Source organism: Onychomys torridus, unplaced genomic scaffold (assembly GCF_903995425.1).
Source record: "Onychomys torridus unplaced genomic scaffold, mOncTor1.1, whole genome shotgun sequence".
Taxonomy (NCBI): Eukaryota; Metazoa; Chordata; class Mammalia; order Rodentia; family Cricetidae; genus Onychomys; species Onychomys torridus.
In genome coordinates this window covers 1-10472 of record NW_023413092.1, presented here as the reverse complement: position 1 = coordinate 10472, position 10472 = coordinate 1, and the positions used below count along the sequence as shown (strand labels likewise).

Here is a 10472-nt window from a genome sequence, read left to right as displayed (position 1 = left end):
AGGCAGTGTCTGCTTTCTTATATGCAACACAGTATGTTTACACTACTGTCTAAACCAAAGTCCTTTAAAATAATCAAAAATCAATAGGCAGCCCTGATGGAGCCCGCTTTGAGATCACCAGCTTCTCAAGGTGCGGGGAGGTTGTGGTCTTCTTATTGGTCCAGTAAAAGCTCAAACCCTTTCTTGGGCTTCAGTGATCTGACTTGGTAAGGATTTGACCCAGGCACAGTGGTGAGCTGTGTGGTAGCCTCCATGTAGCTATGGAGAATTCTGTGTGACCAGCGCCTCTAGTGGCCAGTGGTCAGCAGGCTGGGGAAATGGAAACCCTACGCTCTGGCATGTGAGGGGGACTCTTGTGGATTTCCTTCCCCCACTGGCTCATCATTGTATCCCAGAAGGTATCCTGGCTTTTTTAGTTCACAATTCAAATTTCCCCAGTGATCTTTCTAGAATACAACTGCCCTTCCCTGCCTGAACCCTGCAGTGTCCTGTCCTGAGCTCAAGGCCCCGACTCCTCACAGCTACTTTACCTCTCTAGCCTCTCACTGACCCCTCCCATCACATCACAAACCTTCCTCATCTTGTCAAGCGTTGCTGCCACTCTGTTGGGGTGTCTGTCCTCTTGTCTCCAGGAAACCAATCTCCCTGGTCCTCTATCCCTATTCCTCACCCTAGCACCACCCAGGGTGGGAGAGTCTTTCCTTCTTTCTGAAGATGAGTCTCAGACATGATTGTGCCCTTGAGGCAGGTGTCCTCAAAGAGCAACCTTAGTGTCCAGCAATAAGAGGATGGTCCAATGGTCATAGGATGCCCCCTCAGCACTACAGCTCTGCCTGCTGTGCCAGCCCTCCTTACCATAGATCTTGAAGGCATAAATTTGCCTTGAGCTCTCGGGGTGCCGACTCACAGAGCACAGAGAATGTCCACAAAGTCATTGAAGGTGAGGTTTCCCTCGCCATCCTCAGAGAAAGCCTCCACAATCCTCTCCTTGAAGGGATTCTCCTGAAGGTAAGCAAGCCGTCACTGAAGTACTGAGGCAGGGGCCTTGGCTAATCTGAAGGTAGCTTGTGACAACCTGTGTGTGTCAGCTCTAGAGTGAGGCAATAATCACAGCTACTTAATGGGTTCCTGGAGGAGTTGCCAAGGTAGAGATCAAGGCATTGATCCAGGACCTTACTCAGCAGGCGTGCTCTCATGCTACACAGGGTCACTGAGCACAGCAAGCTGAGCAGAGCCTCCATGACAACTACCCCATTTTTCAGAGGCACATACACAGGCTCCTTCCTTCACACCCTGGGCTATGTCCCAGCAAAGAAGACAACCGCTCTGGGAAGTCCTCGGCTCAGGCTAATTCAGGCCAGACAGGTGAGGGATGGAAGTAAGGTCCAACGTGTCAGATAATTGGACCAACGAAAGCAGCAAGAGGTGGTTCCGATGCCTCCAGTCACAAGGCCCATTTGTTCTCATTTCCAATACTGTTCTGCTCCTTCCGGTGACGCCAAGTCATCCAGGGCCACATTCCTTCCATCACAGCTGCTCAGCCCAGATCAGCCCCAGTGGCTAGAAACAAGTTCCTACAGTGCCTCACACTCTCCATGACTCAGCCTGGTCCCCACTCCCTCAAGGACAGGCAGTACTCTCCAGGGTCAGCCTGTGCTTGTCATCTCTCAGGACAGCATTGGGATGCAGGCCCAAGGGGTCGCCATGTAGCTCTTTACCCTACCTTAAGCCATACATCCCACTTCTGCCAAGTCCCACAGCCCTGTGGAATTGTGCCCAATGCTGCGGAGTTCCTTTCTATATCCCATGTGAAGAAATCAAGAAACCTTCAATGTGTAGGTGTGTGCTTGAGGACCCATACAATAGAGCTGGCTAAGCCTACCCAACATGGCCCAAATCCAAACGAACATTCTAAAAAGACTCCCAGGAAGTTTGAGTCTGAGTTGTGTCACTAGAGATGACCAAGAATCCATGACCAGACAAGGGGAAGAGAGAAAATTATCTTAAAGAGCAGACAAGGGCTGCCAAGTACAGCCAGGCTACTCCACATAGGGACATGCAGATGGGCATGGGCCAACAGCTGGGCATGGGCAAACCACAAATCCACAGTACATCTACCAAGCCCTACCCACTTCCATAACTCATTTTATGCAAAGTGTATATGGGAAAGAGAGCTTCAGCGGTAGGTCAGGCTTCAGTCTGGATCCGAGCCTCTACTCCCTGCCTGGGTGTGAGTTCCCCATGCTCCAAAACCACCAGCAGCAGCCTCTTGCATACCCGGAGCTCCGGCATCTGTATGATGAGGCTCATGGGCACATGGACGATGGGACTCTTCCTGTAGTCCATTGGGACGAGGTTGGGGGCCAGCTCATAGAACCGTGCATGGAGCCTTGGAGAGAAACAGAGGAAAACACTGGAGGCTGCCATCCCTGAGCCCCAGTGACCCAGAGCACCCCATCTAGGCTTGGACAAACTGTCTGCAACCAGGACCAAGTGTCGGGCAATAGGAAGCTGTCAGCTCTGCCCACAGTGGGCATAGCTTGGACAGGAAGCAGGTCCTGCAAAAATCCCCATACTGGTGACCCAACTGTGCCCAGGCCCTCCTTGTTTCAACACACGCATACAGGAACCACCATCACTGTCCTCTCCGATAGTAGTACTTTCTCCCCGCTCCGTAGCTGAGCAACTATCTCCCACCTCCCTCTTTCTCCATCTCTCCCCACCTCGCCCACTCCCCACCTGGCCTGATTTGGTCTCTCAAGTTTTCTATGTGGGCTGGCAAGGTAGCTCAACAGGTAAAGGTACTTCCTGTCAACATACAACCTGAGCTTGATCCCTGAAACCCACATGGTGGAAGGAGAGAGCCAGCCCTTACAAGCTGTCCTATGACCTCTCCCTCAATCCCTCCCTCCCTCTCTCTTTCTCTCTCATACACACACACACACACACACACACACACACACACACACACACACACACACAATTATTTTCTAAGAGTTTTTAATGTTCCAGGTACCATGCTTGACAAAAGTCACCTTAATCTCCTGCTCATCACTGGGTAGGCAACCCATTATGACCTCAGTTTTCAGCTAAGCAAACTGAGGGCTGAGAGGTTTGTCTGAGGCCACAGAACTAGATCTTCAAGGTCCAGGGCGGAACTAGGCCTGGGAAGTCCAGAACATAACAAACATAACCACTCCTCTGCTTGCCACAACTAGGGTCCTCCAAAGCCTAGCTCTTGTCTGGAAGGTCAGTGGCTAAGAGTGCTCAGCATCCTTCATGCCCTCCAGGAGCCCCTATGAATGGATCTTCACAGCCGTCCTCCTGCTGGGGCTGGCAGGACCAAGCCTTCCAAGTGAGCCGAGCCATCCTTGCTGATGTCTCTGGTTCTGAGCCGCTACCCCACACCCGTCTTGTACTCAGGAGGCTGTAACACCTCAGTAAGCTGCTCATCACCCCTGGAATGTGAGGCCTCCCAATCCCATGTCACTTGGAAGTCTCCCATCATCCTGTCCTCTTTTGTCCTGTGTCCCTTGTCCAGGTCCCTTATATCCCAGAGGTCATCTCTCCATCCAAGGCAGGTTCCAACTACACTCACATGAGAGTGCATCTGTGATATGTTTGGTGTGTGGGGCAGATGCAGGGGCACTGGCCAGGGGCAAAGGTAGGCAATTTACCCAAGGTGAGGCCCCAGACTGGAGCAGACTGGATCATGTATGACCTCACATCTCCTGGGCTGGATCAGTCCTTCTACCTCAAAATCGGATCAGACCAGGTCTTCTTAGTGACCTAAAACTTCTGGGTCCTCCCTTAGGAAGTTCCTCAGTGCAGCCAATCCAACGTTCATCTGAGTCCCACCTGACCCCTGGTGTCTCATAGAGCACTTGACTGCTTCCTCAGTGAACTCGGAAATGACTGAAGCTGCCATCTGTCAAGTCCTCTGTCTCCAGACTAGTGCTGTGTGGGTGTCCTTGCTCACTTTAATTCCCAGACACCCTGAGAAGTAGGTATTAGCCTCCCACTTTTCAGATGGGAAAACTGAAGACCAAATGATTAAGTGCCTTTCACCACTTATAACAGTGAATGAGCAGTGAAGACAAGATTTGAACCCCAGGACTGACACCACACACACACACACACCACAACACACACACACACACACACACACACACATTGCACGTCAAGCACCTGGTAAAACATGGCTCTCCTAGAGCAGAGCACATCCTGAATAAGCAAACAAAATAACACAATGCCACAAGCTTACTCTTTAGGAACACATCTCCACCAAAGGACCTGAGGTCACAAGGACAGAACAGAAGGGGGGAAACCCTAAAATCCTATCCTTTGTGTGAGAGGGGGTCAGCAGACCCCAGGGTGATCAGATCAAAGCTGGAACTCTCCACCAATGGCAGACGCTCAGATTTTCTCCGCTATTTCCTACATTGAGGAATATTGCTCTTCTTTTTATAACAGTCCTTGTATTACAATTTATATTTTGCAATTCCTGTGCTTTTTGGAGGAGGCAGAGGATGACAGGGTTTCACTGTATAGCCAGGCCTTGCAAACCTCCTGCTTCAGCAGCCTGCAGCCTCTCCGTGAGATTGCAGGCCTGTGCCAGCATTCTTGGCCAATCTGTTCACCTTTAACAGGTCCATTGTGGTGTTTTGATGATTACATTACGGAGTAGACTTTAACATCCACTCCCTCCACCTGTGCTATGGCTGGTGCTGGGTGCCTCTGGGAATTTGCTTATGCCCTCAAAGTTGTGGGATTGTGCAGCTACGCTGAGGTTGGAACTGTACCTAAACTACTCACTAGCTAGTGGGGGGACCTTGGGTAACTGGAGTAACCACAGAGAATAATTTTCAGTCAGAAGTAGGATCAGTCTATCATTTTTCCCACTTGAGAAAATTAAATAGGGCAGTGTTCATAAAGCTATCTGGTAGGCTAAGGAGATGATCTTTGATACACAGACCACTGAATACCAAGGATCAAGTCAGTAAAATCAGTAAAGGACATGAGTTCAATCCCCGGAACTTATGTTTTAAACAAAGAAAGAAAAGAAAATGTCAGGCATGATGACCAAAAAAAAAGGGGGGGGGTTGTTTTAAAAAAAACTTAATGTTTATTTAATTTTTTAAAGATTCATTTATTTCTATCTTATGTGTATGAGTGTTTGCCTGGATTTATGTATGTGCACCATATACACACTTAGGGACAGTTGTGAGCCACCACGGGGTACTGGGAACTGAAGCGGAGCCTTCTATCAGAACAGCAAGTGCTCTTTACCTCTGAGGCATCTCTCTATCCTGGGAAATATACACATTTAATCCCAGTGCTGAGGAGTAGGAGACAGGCAGATCGCTGAGGACCGGCCAGCCAGCCCAGTCCACTTGGTGAGCTCCAGGTCAATGAGAAACTGTCTCAAATCAAAGGTGGATGGGCTTGAAGAACAACACCTGAGGTTGTTTGCTGGCCTCCACATGCATGCACACACAGACGTGGCTACACATACACGTGTACCAATGCAGCTGGGCGGTGGTGGCACACGCCTTCAATCTAGCACTCAGGAGGCAGGGGCAAGCAGATCTCTCGGTGAGTTCAAGGCCAGCCTGGTCTACAGAGTGAGTTCCAGGACAGGCCAGGGCTACATAGAGAAAACCTTGTCTCAGAAAACCAACAAGCAAAAACCATGTGCACCCATGCACACACAAGTACACATATATGCACAAACCACCTAGAGTCACACTGGCAGCTATTTCTACTCTCTTGTTTTGACTGCCAGAGACTCCCCAGAAGAGGTGAGCATGGGATCAGGCTATGGACACCCCCAAAGGATGGGGAGGGCATTTCCTGGGATGAAAAGCCAGGTTCTGCCCTGGTATACAGATCTGTTCTAAAACAATTTAGGGGCTAGAGAGATGACTCTGAGGTTATTGAGGATGTATTGCTCTTTCATAGGATCCAAGTTAGCATCCCAGCACTCACAAGAGGCAGCTCATAACCACCTTTGACTTCAGCTCCAGGGGATCTGACACCTCCGATCTCTCAAGCATCCACACATGGCAGTATTCACACAGACACATCCACATATACATAACTAAAATAAAATAAAAGTCGGGTGGTGGTAGCACATGCCTTTAATCCCAGTACTCAGGAGGCAGAGGCAGGCGGATCTCTGTGAGTTTGAGGCTAGCCTGGGGTTACAGAGTGAGTTCCAGGAAAGGAGGCAAAGCTACACAGAGAAATCCTGTCTCAAAAAAACCTAAATTAATTAATTAATTAATTTTAAAAATGGGCTGGAGAGATGGCTTAGCAGTGTTGCTCTTACAGAGACCTGCAGTTCTCAGCACCACATTGTGGCTCATAACTACCCATGATTCCAGCTCCAGGGAACCAACACCCTCTTCTGACGTTGTAGGCACCAGGCAGGCATGTGGTACACATATATATGTGCAGGCAACACTCAATGCCACATGAAATAAATCTTTTAAAAAACTAAAACTAAATTAAAAAGTCAAACAACTAGATGGTAGAAATTTTTAAGGACTCCACAAGAATTTGAAAACACCAAATCACTGTGGGAGGAAAATCATCTTTAAAAAAAAAAAAAGGAAAAGACAGACCTATATCTCTGTCACCCCTTCCCCCAATAAAGGACACCGAGTTAAAAAAGATTTAATACATGTGTCCCATCACAACAGCCAGGACCAGAAATGACAACCTGCTACTCTAGATGCATGAAACCAAGCGTGAAAGCCACCTGGGTGATTGAGGAAAGTTAAAGGAGCCCTTCCTACCACTAAAGAGGCTGAGCTGGAGGAGGATCCCCGAGTTCGCAGGGCCAGCCTGAGCTATACAGGGCGACCCGTCTCAAGAAGAAAAATCCAACTAACCAACCAAAAACAACAACAAAAAACCCAAACCAAAATAATAATAACAATAAAAAGGAGGAGGAGGAGGAGGAGGAGGAGGAGGAGGAGGAGGAGGAGGAGGAGAAGGAGAAGGAGAAGAAGAAGAAGAAGAAGAAAGAAGAAGAAAGAAGAAGAAGAAGAAGAAGAAGAAAGAGGAGAGACGAAGACAGAGAGAGAAAGGAAGAGCGGGAGGGATAAGAAGAGGAAGAGGGAGAGGCAAAGCCAAGCCCTCATCCCAGAACCTGAAGAAATGAAGCAGTGCCACCTCTGAATGTTTGCAACCAGCCAACCCCACATAGCAAGATCTGTCTTGCCTCTTGCCCAGCCCCCCAAAAAAGAACAAAAAGAAATAGACATTGGTGCCAGACTCAGATTAGAGTCAAACCCAAATATTAATGAGACGTAGCCCATGATAAACAGCATTTGAAATCATTAGGGGAAAGACAGATCCTTCTGAAAAGTCAGAAACTGATAGCCCACACAAATGCCTGGCTCCCACATGGGGTTTTAAATACATTAAATTTTTAGAAAAGAAGGAATTAAATTAAATTTTCAAATTTATTTGCCAACATTTACAAATTGAAAGATTTGTACACTGTGCATCTGTTTGCCGATCCTGCTGGGGCTGGGAGGGGCTAGCTCTTCAGAAATGATCCAGAGCCTGGCCCACTTCCTTTACTCACCGTGCAGGTTGGCCCCTGCAGGAAGTTAAGTTTCACACTCCTCATGTGTGATAGAAAAAAATAAAGTGTAATTAAAATCGATTACATCAATGTCTAAAAGGTTAAAAACATAAACAATGAAGTAATCTCTTGGCAGACTCCTTAGGGTGTCACCTGGACAGGCTTGTCTTGGATGGAGGGGACAAGGACTCCTGTCCATGCGTTCAGGAACAAAGTGTAACTGAGGACAGGGAAGAGCTAAGCTCTGACCCACAGGAAGCAGAGAGGCTGAAAGGATGGTGGAGTGGGCTGCCCACTCACCGCGGTGCCGGGATGGAAGAGCTGAGCCTAGAAAGAATGGGATCGACTGGAGTTGTTGGTAGAGGGAGCAGTCGAGCCCGGGATCATGGTTATCTGTGATCCAAATCACTGACAGAAGAACCTCCTGCTCAAGTTCCCTCCCTGCCATCTGGTCAGTATTCAGGGTGCAGCTTACCAGGGAAACAGGCAGCTGGGAGGAGGAGAAGGGGGGAAGCTGCATGAAAGCATTGGGAGGGCAGGCCAGTGGAGGCAGGGGCTGGCCGGCCTGGCTCTGCCACTGACCTGCTGTACACAGCTGGGTGGTCTTTGCTCCTTGCCCTCTCTGGGGCTCACTGAGATGTGAGCAGTGGAGAGAGGCTGGCCTGGTAGGGCTGTGGGGGTCAGTGACACGGGCCTCTGCTGGAGGTGACACCCCGAAATCGGTCAGGCAACAGCTCAGACAGGGTGTCCAGCTGCCTGAGGGGTCCTGACATTTCTCTAGTGTGGAGATTAAAAAAAAGCCGGGGTTACGAGGAGCCAGGACCCTTTACCCAAGAGCCCTTCATTTGCTAATGAGCCAGAGATAACCCCAAAGGCCTGTCAGAGCAGCTGCACCTCTTGGCCTGGTCTTAAGCCGTTCTTCCCCAAGACCTTGCTGATGAGTAGGACTAGTCCATGATAGGGGTGAGAAGGGGATGCAGGCCATGTCTTTGTCTCTGCATTCTGCCTGCCTCGAGCATTCTTCTCCCGTGGCCAGTCCCCCCTTCCCTTACCACACTCTTTACACGCTCACTAGTGGCTAACAGGCACCATGTCCAGGTGCCAGGCATGGGCACAAACACCTGAATTCTCCAGGAAAGCTAGTTACTGAGCCTAGGGATCTCCAGAGCTTGGCTGGCTGTAAGAGCATCGTAAGTACTGGGTGGCAAGGAACTGGACCAGACTAGAAATACTGTGAGCCCCAGAATACAAGCCACTCAGACTCAGCGTCTACACAGCAGGGGTTAAGGAAGTTGGGAGCACACCTAAATAGAGGATTAATACGGTAAGACTGAAAAGCCCCAGAATCCCTCACTGAGGACACATCACTCTGGATAGGCTGGTCCCAGTGGTCAGATGGCACAGCTTTGATTACTGCCCCTTGATAGTGGTACTAGCACCCCAGAAAGAGGACCAAACCTTTCTGAGGCCAGAGAACTCCAGTGCTGTGGATATGGGGGGACAGCCCAGGCCTGAGACCAATTTGGGGGGCCTCTGATGCCCCCAGAAGTGAAAATAGGGTATCCTCTGCCCACTGAAGTGACAGGACAGAATAGTAGGCTAGAAGAGGGACATTGTCCACACAGAGTGGTCAGGATGGTGACAAATGACAATAGGCTCTCTGGGGAGGCTGCACCAGGCTGTAGCCCCAGCCTGAGCATCGATCTCCAGGGAAACTGATCCTGAGACTTTGCTGCTTTTAGTGACACCGGATAGCCTAGGTAGAGGGGGCCAGCAAGGGCTGCAGGTTTCCTAGCATCCGGTAATGCCTGCTCACTGGTCTGAGACTGCCAACTCTGCCATCTCTCCTGTTCAGGACCCCGTCCTGAACCCACAAAGAGAGGGGCTGTCCTGGACACCCCGGGTAAACAGCTCAGGGGTGGTAGGCATGTCTTTGGCTTTTGGACATCCCAGGGTGACAGACATTGAGGCCAGTGGAGTATTAGAGACCCCTAGCTTAAAAGACGGGAGTGGGGAAGGCAGGCAGGGGGCAGGGAGAGTCCCTATGGTAGCAGGTCCCAAAAGAAAAAAAAAAAAAAAAAAGCCAGGGACCTGGAATTAGAAGGCCATATCTCCAGACCCTGGCTTAGTGACTTGGGCCAAGTTAAGTCCCATGTGCAAAGGGAGTTAGCAGGATTCTCGTGTTACAAGGTCCCAGTGAGGACTGAATGAGACTGTGCCCTAAACCCTTTATCTCGAGTTCAGAATGTAGCAGGTGCCCCATTCCCAGGAGGATAAGTGCCAGGGAGCAGTGAGACCTTTAATCTATACTGCAGCTCTGATGTGTGCCTGAGGCCCACCTGAACTCAAGTCTCACATTCTTCCTCAGCCCCACCTCTGCCACAGCCCTAGCCCCAGAGATGTAGTAGACAAGAAGCCACACTTACTTGAGGATGTCCTTCTTATTGAAGAAAGTGCAGTCCTGCAGGAGGAAAACACACATGGTGGACCTTAGCATCCTTGCAGCTCCAGGGCCCCATCCAACAACCCTGGGCCCAAGGCAGACAAAGAGTGCCTGCCCCCCTCCTCAAGCCTCCCCAGAGGTGACAGCCAGTTCTAGCAGGTCCAGAAGATGCTTCCAGAAGCTTGTGATCCACCTCTCTACCACCACCACCACTGGGCCCAGGATAGCAACCCATAGGTGGGGTAGGGCTGGGTGACACATGTCGGGTACTTGGCAAAGGAGAACATGGAGTCATGGGTGGCCACAGTAATTTGAAGGTCGGGGGTTACATTGTGGGAGAGCAGGGAGGTAGCTAAGAGACAGTTCTAGAGACCCTCAAGAGTGGATCAACAGGATGCCTTGGCATGCCACCTTAGGCACTGAGAACAGGGC

At 50.0% G+C, this 10472-nt stretch overlaps 1 pseudogene; it reads right to left on the bottom strand.

Moving 5' to 3' along the window:
* Positions 1-855: 855 nt before the first annotated feature.
* Positions 856-10079, bottom strand: LOC118576137 (annotated as a pseudogene).
* Positions 10080-10472: the final 393 nt, after the last annotated feature.